At 52.4% G+C, this 12,500-nt stretch overlaps 1 protein-coding gene across 1 annotated transcript in view; it reads left to right on the top strand.

Annotated features, from left to right (window-relative positions):
• LOC133125964 (inactive N-acetylated-alpha-linked acidic dipeptidase-like protein 2) overlaps window positions 1–12,500 on the top strand; it is a 259,589-nt gene that overhangs the window by 197,821 nt on the left and 49,268 nt on the right. The window lies entirely within an intron of this gene.

The following is a 12,500-nucleotide window of genomic DNA, read 5'->3' as shown; positions in this document are numbered from 1 at the left end:
CTAAGGTACATGACTGGGACAGCCTGTAGCCTAGTGGCTAAGGTGCATGACTGGGACAGCCTGTAGCCTAGTGGCTAAGGTACATGACTGGGGCAGCCTGTAGCCTAGTGGCTAAGGTACATGACTGGGACAGCCTGTAGCCTCGTGGCTAAGGTACATGACTGGGGCAGCCTGTAGCCTAGTGGCTAAGGTGCATGACTGGGGCAGCCTGTAGCCTAGTGGCTAAGGTGCATGACTGGGACAGCCTGTAGCCTAGTGGCTAAGGTACATGACTGGGACAGCCTGTAGCCTAGTGGCTAAGGTACATGACTGGGGCAGCCTGTAGCCTAGTGGCTAAGGTACATGACTGGGACAGCCTGTAGCCTAGTGGCTAAGGTACGTGACTGGGGCAGCCTGTAGCCTAGTGGCTAAGGTACATGACTGGGGCAGCCTGTAGCCTAGTGGCTAAGGTACATGACTGGGGCAGCCTGTAGCCTAGTGGCTAAGGTACATGACTGGGACAGCCTGTAGCCTAGTGGCTAAGGTACATGACTGGGACAGCCTGTAGCCTAGTGGCTAAGGTACATGACTGGGACAGCCTGTAGCCTAGTGGCTAAGGTGCATGACTGGGGCAGCCTGTAGCCTAGTGGCTAAGGTACATGACTGGGGCAGCCTGTAGCCTAGCGGCTAAGGTACATAACTGGGACAGCCGGTAGCCTAGTGGCTAAGGTACATGACTGGGACAGCCTGTAGCCTAGTGGTTAAGGTGCATGACTGGGGCAGCCTGTAGCCTAGCGGCTAAGGTACATGACTGGGACAGCCTGTAGCCTAGTGGCTAAGGTACATGACTGGGGCAGCCTGTAGCCTAGTGGCTAAGGTACATGACTGGGGCAGCCTGTAGCCTAGTGGCTAAGGTACATGGCTGGGGCAGCCTGTAGCCTAGTGGCTAAGGTACATGACTGGGGCAGCCTGTAGCCTAGTGGCTAAGGTACATGACTGGGGCAGCCTGTAGCCTAGCGGCTAAGGTACATGACTGGGGCAGCCTGTAGCCTAGTGGCTAAGGTACATGACTGGGGCAGCCTGTAGCCTAGTGGCTAAGGTACATGACTGGGGCAGCCTGTAGCCTAGTGGCTAAGGTACATGGCTGGGACAGCCTGTAGCCTAGTGGCTAAGGTACATGACTGGGGCAGCCTGTAGCCCAGTGGCTAAGGTACATGACTGGGGCAGCCTGTAGCCTAGTGACTAAGGTACATGACTGGGGCAGCCTGTAGCCTAGTGGCTAAGGTACATGACTGGGACAGCCTGTAGCCTAGTGGCTAAGGTACATGACTGGGGCAGCCTGTAGCCTAGTGACTAAGGTGCATGACTGGGGCAGCCTGTAGCCTAGTGGCTAAGGTACATGACTGGGGCAGCCTGTAGCCTAGTGGCTAAGGTGCATGACTGGGGCAGCCTGTAGCCTAGTGGCTAAGGTACATGACTGGGGCAGCCTGTAGCCTAGTGACTAAGGTACATGACTGGGACAGCCTGTAGCCTAGCGGCTAAAGTACATGACTGGGGCAGCCTGTAGCCTAGTGGCTAAGGTACATGACTGGGGCAGCCTGTAGCCTAGTGGCTAAGGTGCATGACTGGGGCAGCCTGTAGCCTAGTGGCTAAGGTACATGACTGGGGCAGCCTGTAGCCTAGCGGCTAAGGTACATGACTGGGACAGCCTGTAGCCTAGTGGCTAAGGTACATGACTGGGGCAGCCTGTAGCCTAGTGACTAAGGTACATGACTGGGACAGCCTGTAGCCTAGTGGCTAAGGTACATGACTGGGGCAGCCTGTGGCCTAGTGGCTAAGGTGCATGACTGGGACAGCCTGTGGCCTAGTGGCTAAGGTACATGAGTGGGGCAGCCTGTAGCCTAGTGGCTAAGGTACATGACTGGGACAGCCTGTAGCCTAGTGACTAAGGTACATGACTGGCGCAGCCTGTAGCCTAGTGGCTAAGGTACATGAGTGGGGCAGCCTGTAGCCTAGTGGCTAAGGTACATGACTGGGACAGCCTGTAGCCTAGTGACTAAGGTGCATGACTGGGACAGCCTGTAGCCTCGTGGCTAAGGTACATGACTGGGACAGCCTGTAGCCTCGTGGCTAAGGTACATGACTGGGGCAGCCTGTAGCCTAGTGGCTAAGGTACATGACTGGGGCAGCCTGTAGCCTAGTGGCTAAGGTACATGACTGGGGCAGCCTGTAGCCTAGTGGCTAAGGTACATGAGTGGGGCAGCCTGTAGCCTAGTGGCTAAGGTACATGACTGGGACAGCCTGTAGCCTAGTGACTAAGGTGCATGACTGGGACAGCCTGTAGCCTCGTGGCTAAGGTACATGACTGGGACAGCCTGTAGCCTCGTGGCTAAGGTACATGACTGGGGCAGCCTGTAGCCTAGTGGCTAAGGTACATGACTGGGGCAGCCTGTAGCCTAGTGGCTAAGGTACATGACTGGGGCAGCCTGTAGCCTAGTGGCTGAGGTACATGACTGGGGCAGCCTGTAGTCTAGTGGCTAAGGTGCATGACTGGGGCAGCCTGTAGCCTAGTGGCTAAGGTACATGACTGGGGCAGCCTGTAGCCTAGTGGCTAAGGTACATGACTGGGACAGCCTGTAGCCTAGTGGCTAAGGTACATGACTGGGGCAGCCTGTAGCCTAGTGGCTAAGGTACATGACTGGGACAGCCTGTAGTCTAGTGGCTAAGGTACATGACTGGGACAGCCTGTAGCCTAGTGGCTAAGGTACATGACTGGGACAGCCTGTAGCCTAGTGGCTAAGGTACATGACTGGGACAGCCTGTAGTCTAGTGGCTAAGGTACATGACTGGGACAGCCTGTAGCCTAGTGGCTAAGGTACATGACTGGGGCAGCCTGTAGCCTAGTGGCTAAGGTGCATGACTGGGACAGCCTGTAGCCTAGTGGCTAAGGTACATGACTGGGGCAGCCTGTAGCCTAGTGGCTAAGGTGCATGACTGGGGCAGCCTGTAGCCTAGTGGCTAAGGTGCATGACTGGGGCAGCCTGTAGCCTAGTGGCTAAGGTACATGACTGGGGCAGCCTGTAGCCTAGTGGCTAAGGTACATGACTGGGACCCGGAAAGGCTGATGGTTCAAGCCCCAGTGTTGCCACCATATCATCCGCATATTATTACCAGCCAAAATGACCCAAAATGAGCGCGTTTTGTAAGGACACCCTCACTGCCAGGCTTTCCTTCCTTTAGTTTCTTATGTGCAGAGTTTGGTCTCAGGAATGACCTGAGCTCCACGGTGAGGCTGGGAGCGGAGCGCTGGGGGGGGGTTTAAGCTCGGCTCCCTCCTGCGATCCGGTCCGGCTCCACAGCGGACCTCACCGCTGCTGACTGAGGACAGCGCACCGGCGCCCTGCTACGCTGGGTTAAATAATGCATCAGCTGCAGCAACATGGACACAGCGCCCACGCCCCTGCGCACCGGCTCCATACGCCAGTGCAGCGCATTAGTATTCATGCGCCTTTACGTGTTTATTCTGATTAATTTCAGGGACCGTTAGCGGTAGCGGCACCGTGTCCGTTAGCATTCCTGGGGCGTCTGTGCCTGTCCTCGCGGGCGAGCGGAGAAAGGCCCCGGCCTTCACTTCCACCTGTGACGTGTGCTCTCCATTAATTAAACTTCCAGAGGCTCGTTAATTACGCGCTGTGTGACGAAGCCCGCGCGCGCGTGTGTGTTTATTTCTGGGTTTGATTCCCGCGGATGAAAACACAACTTGTTTTTGGATAAGCTGTGATTTGCAGATTTGCAAACACAGTGGCGTCTGTCCATAAATACCCATAAGCCGTGGCACCACGGCGCTAATTGGACGTGGCAGTTTTAGGGAGCAGCTCCAGGGATGGCGGGCGCTGTGTGGTGAATTTCCACTCACCAGATGGTCTCGTTATTTCGACTCAGGCCCCCGTTGCGCCCTGTTCCAGGGTCAGAGTGAGTTATAAGATCACAGACGTTCTTCCATGTGCCATAAACCTGCTCGATTCTCAGCCTTCATCTTCCGTACGGTAACAGAAAGATTACGTGTGCGAAGCAGGGTCCTTGAGCATTTTTCTGGCCGTCGGAGCTGTGCTAATTAAGAGTGATGTAATTAACAGCTGGATCAGGGAGGGACAGCGCCCCCTGCTGGGGCCTCCTCAGATACGCCCCTTCCCCACTCCACCAGCAGTAGTAATATTAGTGGTAGCGGTAGCAGTATTAGTAGTAGCAGTAGCAGTAATAGCAGCAGTAGTAGTAGCTGTAGTAGTAGTAGTAGTAGTAATAGCAACAGTAATAGCAGCAGTAGCAGTATTAGCAGTAGTAGTAGCAGTAGCAGTAGTAGCATTAGTATTAGTATTAGCAGTAGTAGTAGTATTAGCAGTAGCAGTAGTAGTAGTAGTAGTAGTAATAGTAATAGCAGTAGTTTCAGCAGTAGTTGTTGTGGTCCAGTAGTAGTAGTAGCACTTTTAGCTGTATTTGTCTTACAGTCACTAGGAAAGTAGGAATGGCACTTGTCATCATCATTGTACTGATGTTAGCAGCATTTAGGAGCAGCACTACTTGTACTTACAATAGTAGTAGAACTAGTAATGGTTGTAAGTATATAAAAGGTTCTGCTATGTCTGTCATTAGTAACTAACAGTGCGATAATAAGACTGGAATGTCTCTGTGATTCGTTGATGAGTAAACGGGCACTGTAAAACCAAAGAAACCGGTGTGACCCGTTCCCCCTTCACTCTCCCCGAACGATTATTCTAATGCGTATTCATACTGCAGAGAGAAATTGGTTTGTCTCCCTTCAAATATTTGGCTGGATATGCCAAAAAAAAAAAAAGATCTCGCTGTGGTCTGCTGAACACTTCAGTAACTGAATGCTGAAAGGCAGTTGTGTTTCTGAGGGAAGGCGTAAATATGAAAGCTCCGTGCTCTTTCTCAGGCATGGCCGTGTCCCAAACTTCCAGGGCACGTCGCAGGTCTGAGTTTACCTCTGAACAAAATGTCTGACAGGCAGCGGAGGTCAAAGGTCAGGGTTCTGCTGAGTCGCCTTCACGACGGCCAGTGAACCAGGGAGGAAAGGGAACGAGGAGCCGGCGACCGAAAACATTTAGCCGTGTTTTCTTCTCCTGAGCGGAGACGAGGCAGGCTGGAGGAGCACAGACGCTGACAGCATGTGGCCCGTGATAAACTCCGCCCTTCTCCGCTTCCACGGCCGTTTGGAGTCTCTCTTCGCTTGTTTTTGTTTTGTGAAGAGCGTGAACGCGTGGGGTCGCATGGCAGGGTGATAAATTCAGCTGTGTTAAACCGGCCAGCCGATGGCAGGGCCTGCCGAACACTCAGAGGGGCGATGATGGGCTCTTCTGCACAGCGTCTCCCTGCGGACTACTCACCAGTATTAAGTTGTACAGAATATCCTCAGTGCTCTGCATTAATTAACTCTGCGGCTCGTTAATGGAAAGTCCGTGTCTCTCTCTGCTAGCGCTGCGTTTAACGGCAGGGCGTTTGATCCCAGCCCAGCGGAGGATCTTCTGTTTGAAGCTGGCTGTGTTCCCGGCGCTCTGAGGGTTTTGTCAGGGATCAGGTTTCACACTCTGTGTTTTTCACTTCTCATTTTGAATTATTTAAACTTTATTTATGCAGGGGAATAGCTTACCAGGACGTGTAGTGGAGGCAGAAACACTAGCGGTTTTCAAGACCAGGCCTGATACGGCACTAGATACTATTTAGCTTTTAGGCAAACTAAACATTCGGTAAACTTTAGTGGTAGGAAAAGGCGAGCATTGCTGGGCTGAATGGCCTGTCAAGTCATGTTGTTATGTTATGGTGTGTTATAAGTAAAAATAAGGACCTTGTGTGTGTACAGATACAGTTATAGTGCACAGATTACATTTGTGTTGCATGTTTTATACTGCTGGATATGTACTGGAGGCTCAGTTTCTTACTGTGCCCCGAGGAATCAAACCTGCAGCCTCTGCATTCTGAGACCAGCCTCTGCTCTGGTCCTCTCCTGCAGACCCCACCCCGCCCCCTGCTCTGGTCCTCTCCTGCAGACCCCATCCCGCACCCTGCCCTGGTCCTCTCCTGCAGACCCCACCCCGCCCCCTGCCCTGGTCCTCTCCTGCAGACCCCACCCCGCCCCCTGCCCTGGTCCTCTCCTGCAGACCCCACCCCGCCCCCTGCTCTGGTCCTCTCCTGCAGACCCCACCCCGCCCCCTGCCCTGGTCCTCTCCTGCAGACCCCACCCCGCCCCCTGCCCTGGTCCTCTCCTGCAGACCCCACCCCGCCCCCTGCTCTGGTCCTCTCCTGCAGACCCCACCCCGCCCCCTGCTCTGGTCCTCTCCTGCAGACCCCACCCCGCCCCCTGCTCTGGTCCTCTCCTGCAGACCCCACCCCGCCCCCTGCTCTGGTCCTCTCCTGCAGACCCCACCCCGCCCCCTGCTCTGGTCCTCTCCTGCAGACCCCACCCCGCCCCCTGCTCTGGTCCTCTCCTGCAGACCCCACCCCGCCCCCTGCCCTGGTCCTCTCCTGCAGACCCCACCCCGCCCCCTGCTCTGGTCCTCTCCTGCAGACCCCACCCCGCCCCCTGCCCTGGTCCTCTCCTGCAGACCCCACCCCGCCCCCTGCTCTGGTCCTCTCCTGCAGACCCCACCCCGCCCCCTGCTCTGGTCCTCTCCTGCAGACCCCACCCCGCCCCCTGCCCTGGTCCTCTCCTGCAGACCCCACCCCGCCCCCTGCTCTGGTCCTCTCCTGCAGACCCCACCCCGCCCCCTGCCCTGGTCCTCTCCTGCAGACCCCACCCCGCCCCCTGCTCTGGTCCTCTCCTGCAGACCCCACCCCGCCCCCTGCTCTGGTCCTCTCCTGCAGACCCCACCCCGCCCCCTGCCCTGGTCCTCTCCTGCAGACCCCACCCCGCCCCCTGCTCTGGTCCTCTCCTGCAGACCCCACCCCGCCCCCTGCCCTGGTCCTCTCCTGCAGACCCCACCCCGCCCCCTGCCCTGGTCCTCTCCTGCAGACCCCACCCCGCACCCTGCTGTTATTCAGCCCAGTCCGGCCTCGTATGCGATCCCTCTCACGTTCAGCAGCGTGGTCAGCTGACCTCACCGCCTCGCTGATAACCGTCAGCCGCTGCTGTCGACCGCGCTGGCTTCAACCGACGAGGCGACACCAGGCTTTCACTTAAAAACTGAAATACCAGCTCTAGCAATAACACTTCTTCACACTTTATCTATCGATGGGAACAATCTCAATCCCTTTCAGAAGGCGAGGCTGGATTCTCCAGCGTTGTCTGAACAGAGCTCTCAGCTGTGTGCTGGCTTAAATATGTTGATGTATTTCACAATATGAGGAGCGCAGTATTAGACACTGAGTTTTCAGGGGAAAAAATGTAAATCAAATCCTCCCAGGAATGCATGTAGGATGCAGCCTCAACACATTTTCTGATAAAGCTTTTCAAATTTACATCTTGCAAATGCTTGTAATTTAAAAAATCAATTCTAAATTGTATGTCACCGTCAGTGTAATGCTGAACCAGTGTTATGTCTAAATAGGGTGTGGGCTGAGGGAACAGAGCCGACACTCCGAGCTGAACTGGGCGCTCAGCCGTGTCATTTGCAGGTGTAAATCCGTGTAGGTACAGTCGCTCACAGCAGAATCAAACGGCGTGGAGATACAGTCGCTCACAGCACAATCAAACGCCGCTGAGGGACCTGGAGGACAGTGCTAATTAAAGGCTGAATTGAGCAGATCTTGAAGCAATTTATTTAAAGATTGGAGGTCTAATGTGCAATCGAACAGCAGTGAAACAGAGCCTATTGTTTGAGAGACAGCTCATCAATGACTCCCTAATTCAGCCAAGGCCGCTTTTAATCCTCTATAAAGTGGGAAACCGTCACAGGAAGTGAAGCCGGCACAGGAAGTGTTACCCGTCAGCTCTGTGGCTGACGTACGCTGTGCTTTTCACTACCGACTCCCATATTGTTTTGACAAGGATTTGAATTAAACAAGTGAAAGTTTGTTTCTTACAGTTGCTTTCCTGCTGCTGTTGCTGTGCAGTAGTACAGCTTAGAATTTTAAAAAGCTTTATCCACAAATGAAAACAGTTTCCACTTTATGGGATCTAACGTTTTTATGATGAAAAAAATATATATGTTCCCGTTTCAATCCAAATAACTTTTACTTGAAACTTCATTTCTTTCGGTTTCCGTGGTCTGCTCTGAGCCACTTCTGAACCTCCGCCCTGCCTCCAAGGGGGAACGGAACACACTGCACTAGTGACAGACATGTTTTATTTGTAGGTTTGAGACATTAAGAGGTGCTTGTCTCTATTTCAGAAAACAGAACGCGTGAAACAACACCCTTACTCTTCATTTCTCACTGACAGGCCTGTCTGCAGTGGAGGACGACAAGTTTTTACATTCCTCAGCAAGTTATTTATCTACTGACGTTACAGCACTGTGGTTTTAGGAAGTACGGCAGCCTGGTATAGGTCAGGGCTGGGAAGCCCAAAGTCTCCGTCTACTGGGTCTGAATTTGCTGAAAAGAACAGAAAAACTAGCAATTAAACCTGCAGACACTGCGGTCCTCCAGGACTGGACTTTGCGATGGCTCTGTTAGACGGACAGACAGAAGGTGCCGGGCTGTAGCTCTCTCCCCAGGCTGGGTTCAGTCTGAACACACGACTGGAGAGGAAGGATTTTGGCTCTTTGCTTTTTAAGGTCTGCGGCCTGGAATGACCTGGAGGATGGATGTCCGGAGAGGAATTCTTCTGAGTTAAGCTTCCCGTGGGGGGGGGGGGGGGAGAGGGGAGAGAGGGGAGAGAGGGGAGAGAGGGAGAGAGAGCGAGAGAGAGAGGGGGGGAGAGAGAAAGAGGGAGAGGGAGAGAGAGGAAGAGAGGGAGAGAGGGAGAGGGAGAGGGATAGAGAGGGGGAGAGAGGGAGGGAGAGAGGGAGGGAGAGGGGGAGGGAGAGAGGGAGGGAGAGGGGGAGGGAGATAGAGGGAGATAGAGGGAGAGGGAGAGAGAGAGGGAGAGAGAGGGAGAGGGAGAGGGAGATAGAGGGAGAGGGAGAGAGAGAGAGGAAGAGAGAGGGAGAGGGAGAGGGAGAGGGAGACATGTTTTGTTCTTGATGTACGGGTGAATGCACTAGTACACTTAGACTGCCTCCTTTCATATTGTCTGTAATCTGCAGGGATTTTCTGGTGTGAAAAGGTTGTCAGCCTTTCAGCTTTCAAATAAGTATTTTAACCCAGGTTTGTTTTGACAGACACGTACAAACACACATACACGCATACACACTCTCTATGTGTGCATGTGTGCATGCGTGTGTGTGTGTGTGTGAGTGCATGTGCTAGTGCATGTGCGAGTGAGTGCGAGCGCGAGTGTGTGTGTGTGTGTGTGTGTGAGAGTGTGAGTGTGAGTGTGGGTGTGTGAGTGAGTGCATGTGCGAGTGTGTGTGAGTGAGAGTGTGTGAATGTGTGTGAGTGTGAGTGTGAGTGTGAATGTGTGTGAGTGTGAGTGTGAGTGTGTGTGTGTGTGTGTGTGTGAGAGAGAGTGTTTGTGTGAGTGTGAGTGTGAGTGTGAGTGTGAGTGTGAGTGTGAGTGTGAGTGTGTGAGTGAGTGCATGTGCGAGTGTGTGTGAGTGAGAGTGTGTGAATGTGTGTGAGTGTGAGTGTGAGTGTGAATGTGTGTGAGTGTGAGTGTGTGTGTGAGTGTGTGTGTGTGTGAGTGTGAGAGTGTGTGTGAGTGTGTGTGAGTGTGTGTGAGTGTGAGTGTGTGTGTGTGTGTGTGTGTGTGTGAGTGTGTGTGTGTGTGAGAGAGAGAGTGTTTGTGTGTGTAAAGACTCAGCACTCTGTTTCAGCCGTTTCTCAGGGGGGCTCAGCGTTCCCGATCTTCTCCCGGGTAGTTAAGCACTATCCCAGTGGGAGCTCTCCTTGAAGGGCAGGAACCTCGGAAAGTGCCAGAACACTGTTCTCCGCAGCAGGAGGAGAATGGGTGGCATAATAAACCCGCTCTCCTGTTGTCTCAACAGTTTTTGTGTCGTTTATGTGTCAGTCTAAAACAACGGTTCAGGGAAACCCACTTTGAGCTGTCCAGGCTGATTCTCCGTCTGTCAGCCCGTCCTCAGGGAACGTACTCTGGTAATAAACTGGTCAGTTATTCTTCTGGGTGAGTCATGATCTTATTTAGGTGAGGATCCAACCAGGTAAGACCAGCTACTGAGCTATAGCATGACAGGAGTTGCTACAGCAATCAGAATGCAGGAAACCAATCTCGCAAACTGTCATTGTCTTTTTCGCAACACCCCAGAGCATGAAAATTGTGAAAACAGGAGAATATTTCGGGGCCTAACTGGATTACAGGAGCCTGTTTTGAAAATCCTTTGCTGTGGAAATGTGGAAGAGAGCCTCTCGATTGAATAATGCATCTCCTTCTTCTTTAGGCAAACGCTACTCCAGTCAAATTAATAAGTGATGTCTGACAAGCTGAGGGGCTTTTATCAGACGTGTTTATTGTGTTGCTTATTCAGCGCAGGCTAATAAATACAGAAGCAGATTCATAACTCTCCAACCCCCACCTCTATACTTCTGAGGGTGTGTCTGATCTCTGGGACTTCAGTGTGTTCAGTGGCTTGGAAGTTTTCTACCCGGAAAACCTGTTTGTATTCTCGTCATTCAGAGGTAGAAAACAACCCGTAATAAGAAAAATATGTTGTTCTTGAACTACGAGTGACTTTAATGAAAATTAAGATCAATTGCCCCACCCACACAACAACACAATGCGCAATAAAAAACAAGCATGCTCACAGACTGATGTTTTCTGCCTTTTTTTCTTTAGTAAAGAGGGTTACTGTACGGCTCTGTTTAATTCACTGGAGCGCTCCACATTAACGTTGTCTTTGAAGTGGCGCGCTGATTAAATTAGCCGCAGCGGTGTGAAATTACAGGAGAGGCTCCCTCTCTGTCCTGCTCACTGTGTGTCAGTGTGTCTGATGAATATTCACACGCCCGGCGCATTAGTTCTGCGTGCGTGTGAAACCATGCCAGCGTTCCCGAGTCAGGGATTGGAGAGAGAGGGGTCTATAACTTCACGCTGATTACAGCATTCCCAACACGATGTTCCAGTGTTCCCGAGTCAGGGATTGGAGAGAGAGAGAGGTCTTTAACTTCACGCTGATTACAACATTCCCAACGTGATGTTCCAGTGTTCCCGAGTCAGGGATTGGACAGAGAGGGGTCTACAACTTCACGCTGATTACAGCATTCCCAACACAGTGTTCCAGCATTCTGGAAACAGGGATTGGACAGAGAGGGATCTATAATGTTGCCAACACATGTATGTGTGCGTGCGTCTGTGTGTGTGCGTCTGTGTGTGCGTGTGTGTGTCTGTGCGTCTGTGCGTCTGTGTGTCTGTGTGTGTGTGTGTGGGTGTGTGTGTGTGTGTGTGCGTCTGTGTGTGCGTGCACGTCTGTGTGTGCGTGCGTGTGTGTCTGTGTGTGTCTGTGTGTGTGTGTGTGCCCTTGTTGCCTCATTTTCGTGTTACACGCATGGTTTGCCCAGCACTCTGTTAGCCTCTGTTGGACGGAGGGTCTCTGTGCCCCTGTGTCACAGGTGAGAGGTCCCTGTGGAGCCTGCTCTGAGCTCTGACCACTTCCTCTAATTATTTCTGCTTCCTGTGGGGCTGGTGTCACCGTGTCACCATGAATCACATCATTCTGCCAAATAACCTGGTGATTAATACTCAGAGCCTGGTGATTGATACTCAGAGCCTGGTGATTAATACTCAGAGCCTGGTGATTAATACTCAGTGCCTGGTGATTAATACTCAGGCCCTGGTGATTAATACTCAGAGCCTGGTGATTAATACTCAGAGCCTGGTGATTAATACTCAGAGCCTGGTGATTAATACTCAGAGCCTGGTGATTAATACTCCGAGCCTGGTGTTTAATACTCAGGCCCTGGTGATTAATACTCAGGCCCTGGTGATTAATACTCAGAGACTGGTGATTAATACTCAGGCCCTGGTGATTAATACTCAGAGCCTGGTGATTAATACTCAGAGCCTGGTGATTAATACTCAGAGCCTGGTGATTAATACTCAGAGCCTGGTGATTAATACTCAGGCCCTGGTGATTAATACTCAGAGCCTGGTGATTAATACTCAGGCCCTGGTGATTAATACTCAGAGTCTGGTGATTAATACTCAGGCCCTGCTGATTAATACTCAGAGCCTGGTGATTAATACTCAGGCCCTGGTGATTAACACTCAGAGCCTGGTGATTGATACTCACCCTGGTGATTAATACTCAGAGCCTGGTGATTAATACTCAGGCCCTGCTGATTAATACTCAGAGCCTGGTGATTAATACTCAGAGCCTGGTGATTAATACTCAGGCCCTGGTGATTAATACTCAGAGCCTGGTGATTAATACTCACCCTGGTGATTAATACTCAGGCCCTGGTGTCCATTTCCCCCTCGCTAGAGTTCTTCTGCTGACCTTTCTCACGACGAT

This window comes from Conger conger, chromosome 4 (assembly GCF_963514075.1).
Source record: "Conger conger chromosome 4, fConCon1.1, whole genome shotgun sequence".
Classification (NCBI taxonomy): Eukaryota; Metazoa; Chordata; class Actinopteri; order Anguilliformes; family Congridae; genus Conger; species Conger conger.
The sequence above is the reverse complement of the archived record's forward strand: the minus strand, read 5'-3'. Positions and strand labels throughout refer to the sequence as shown.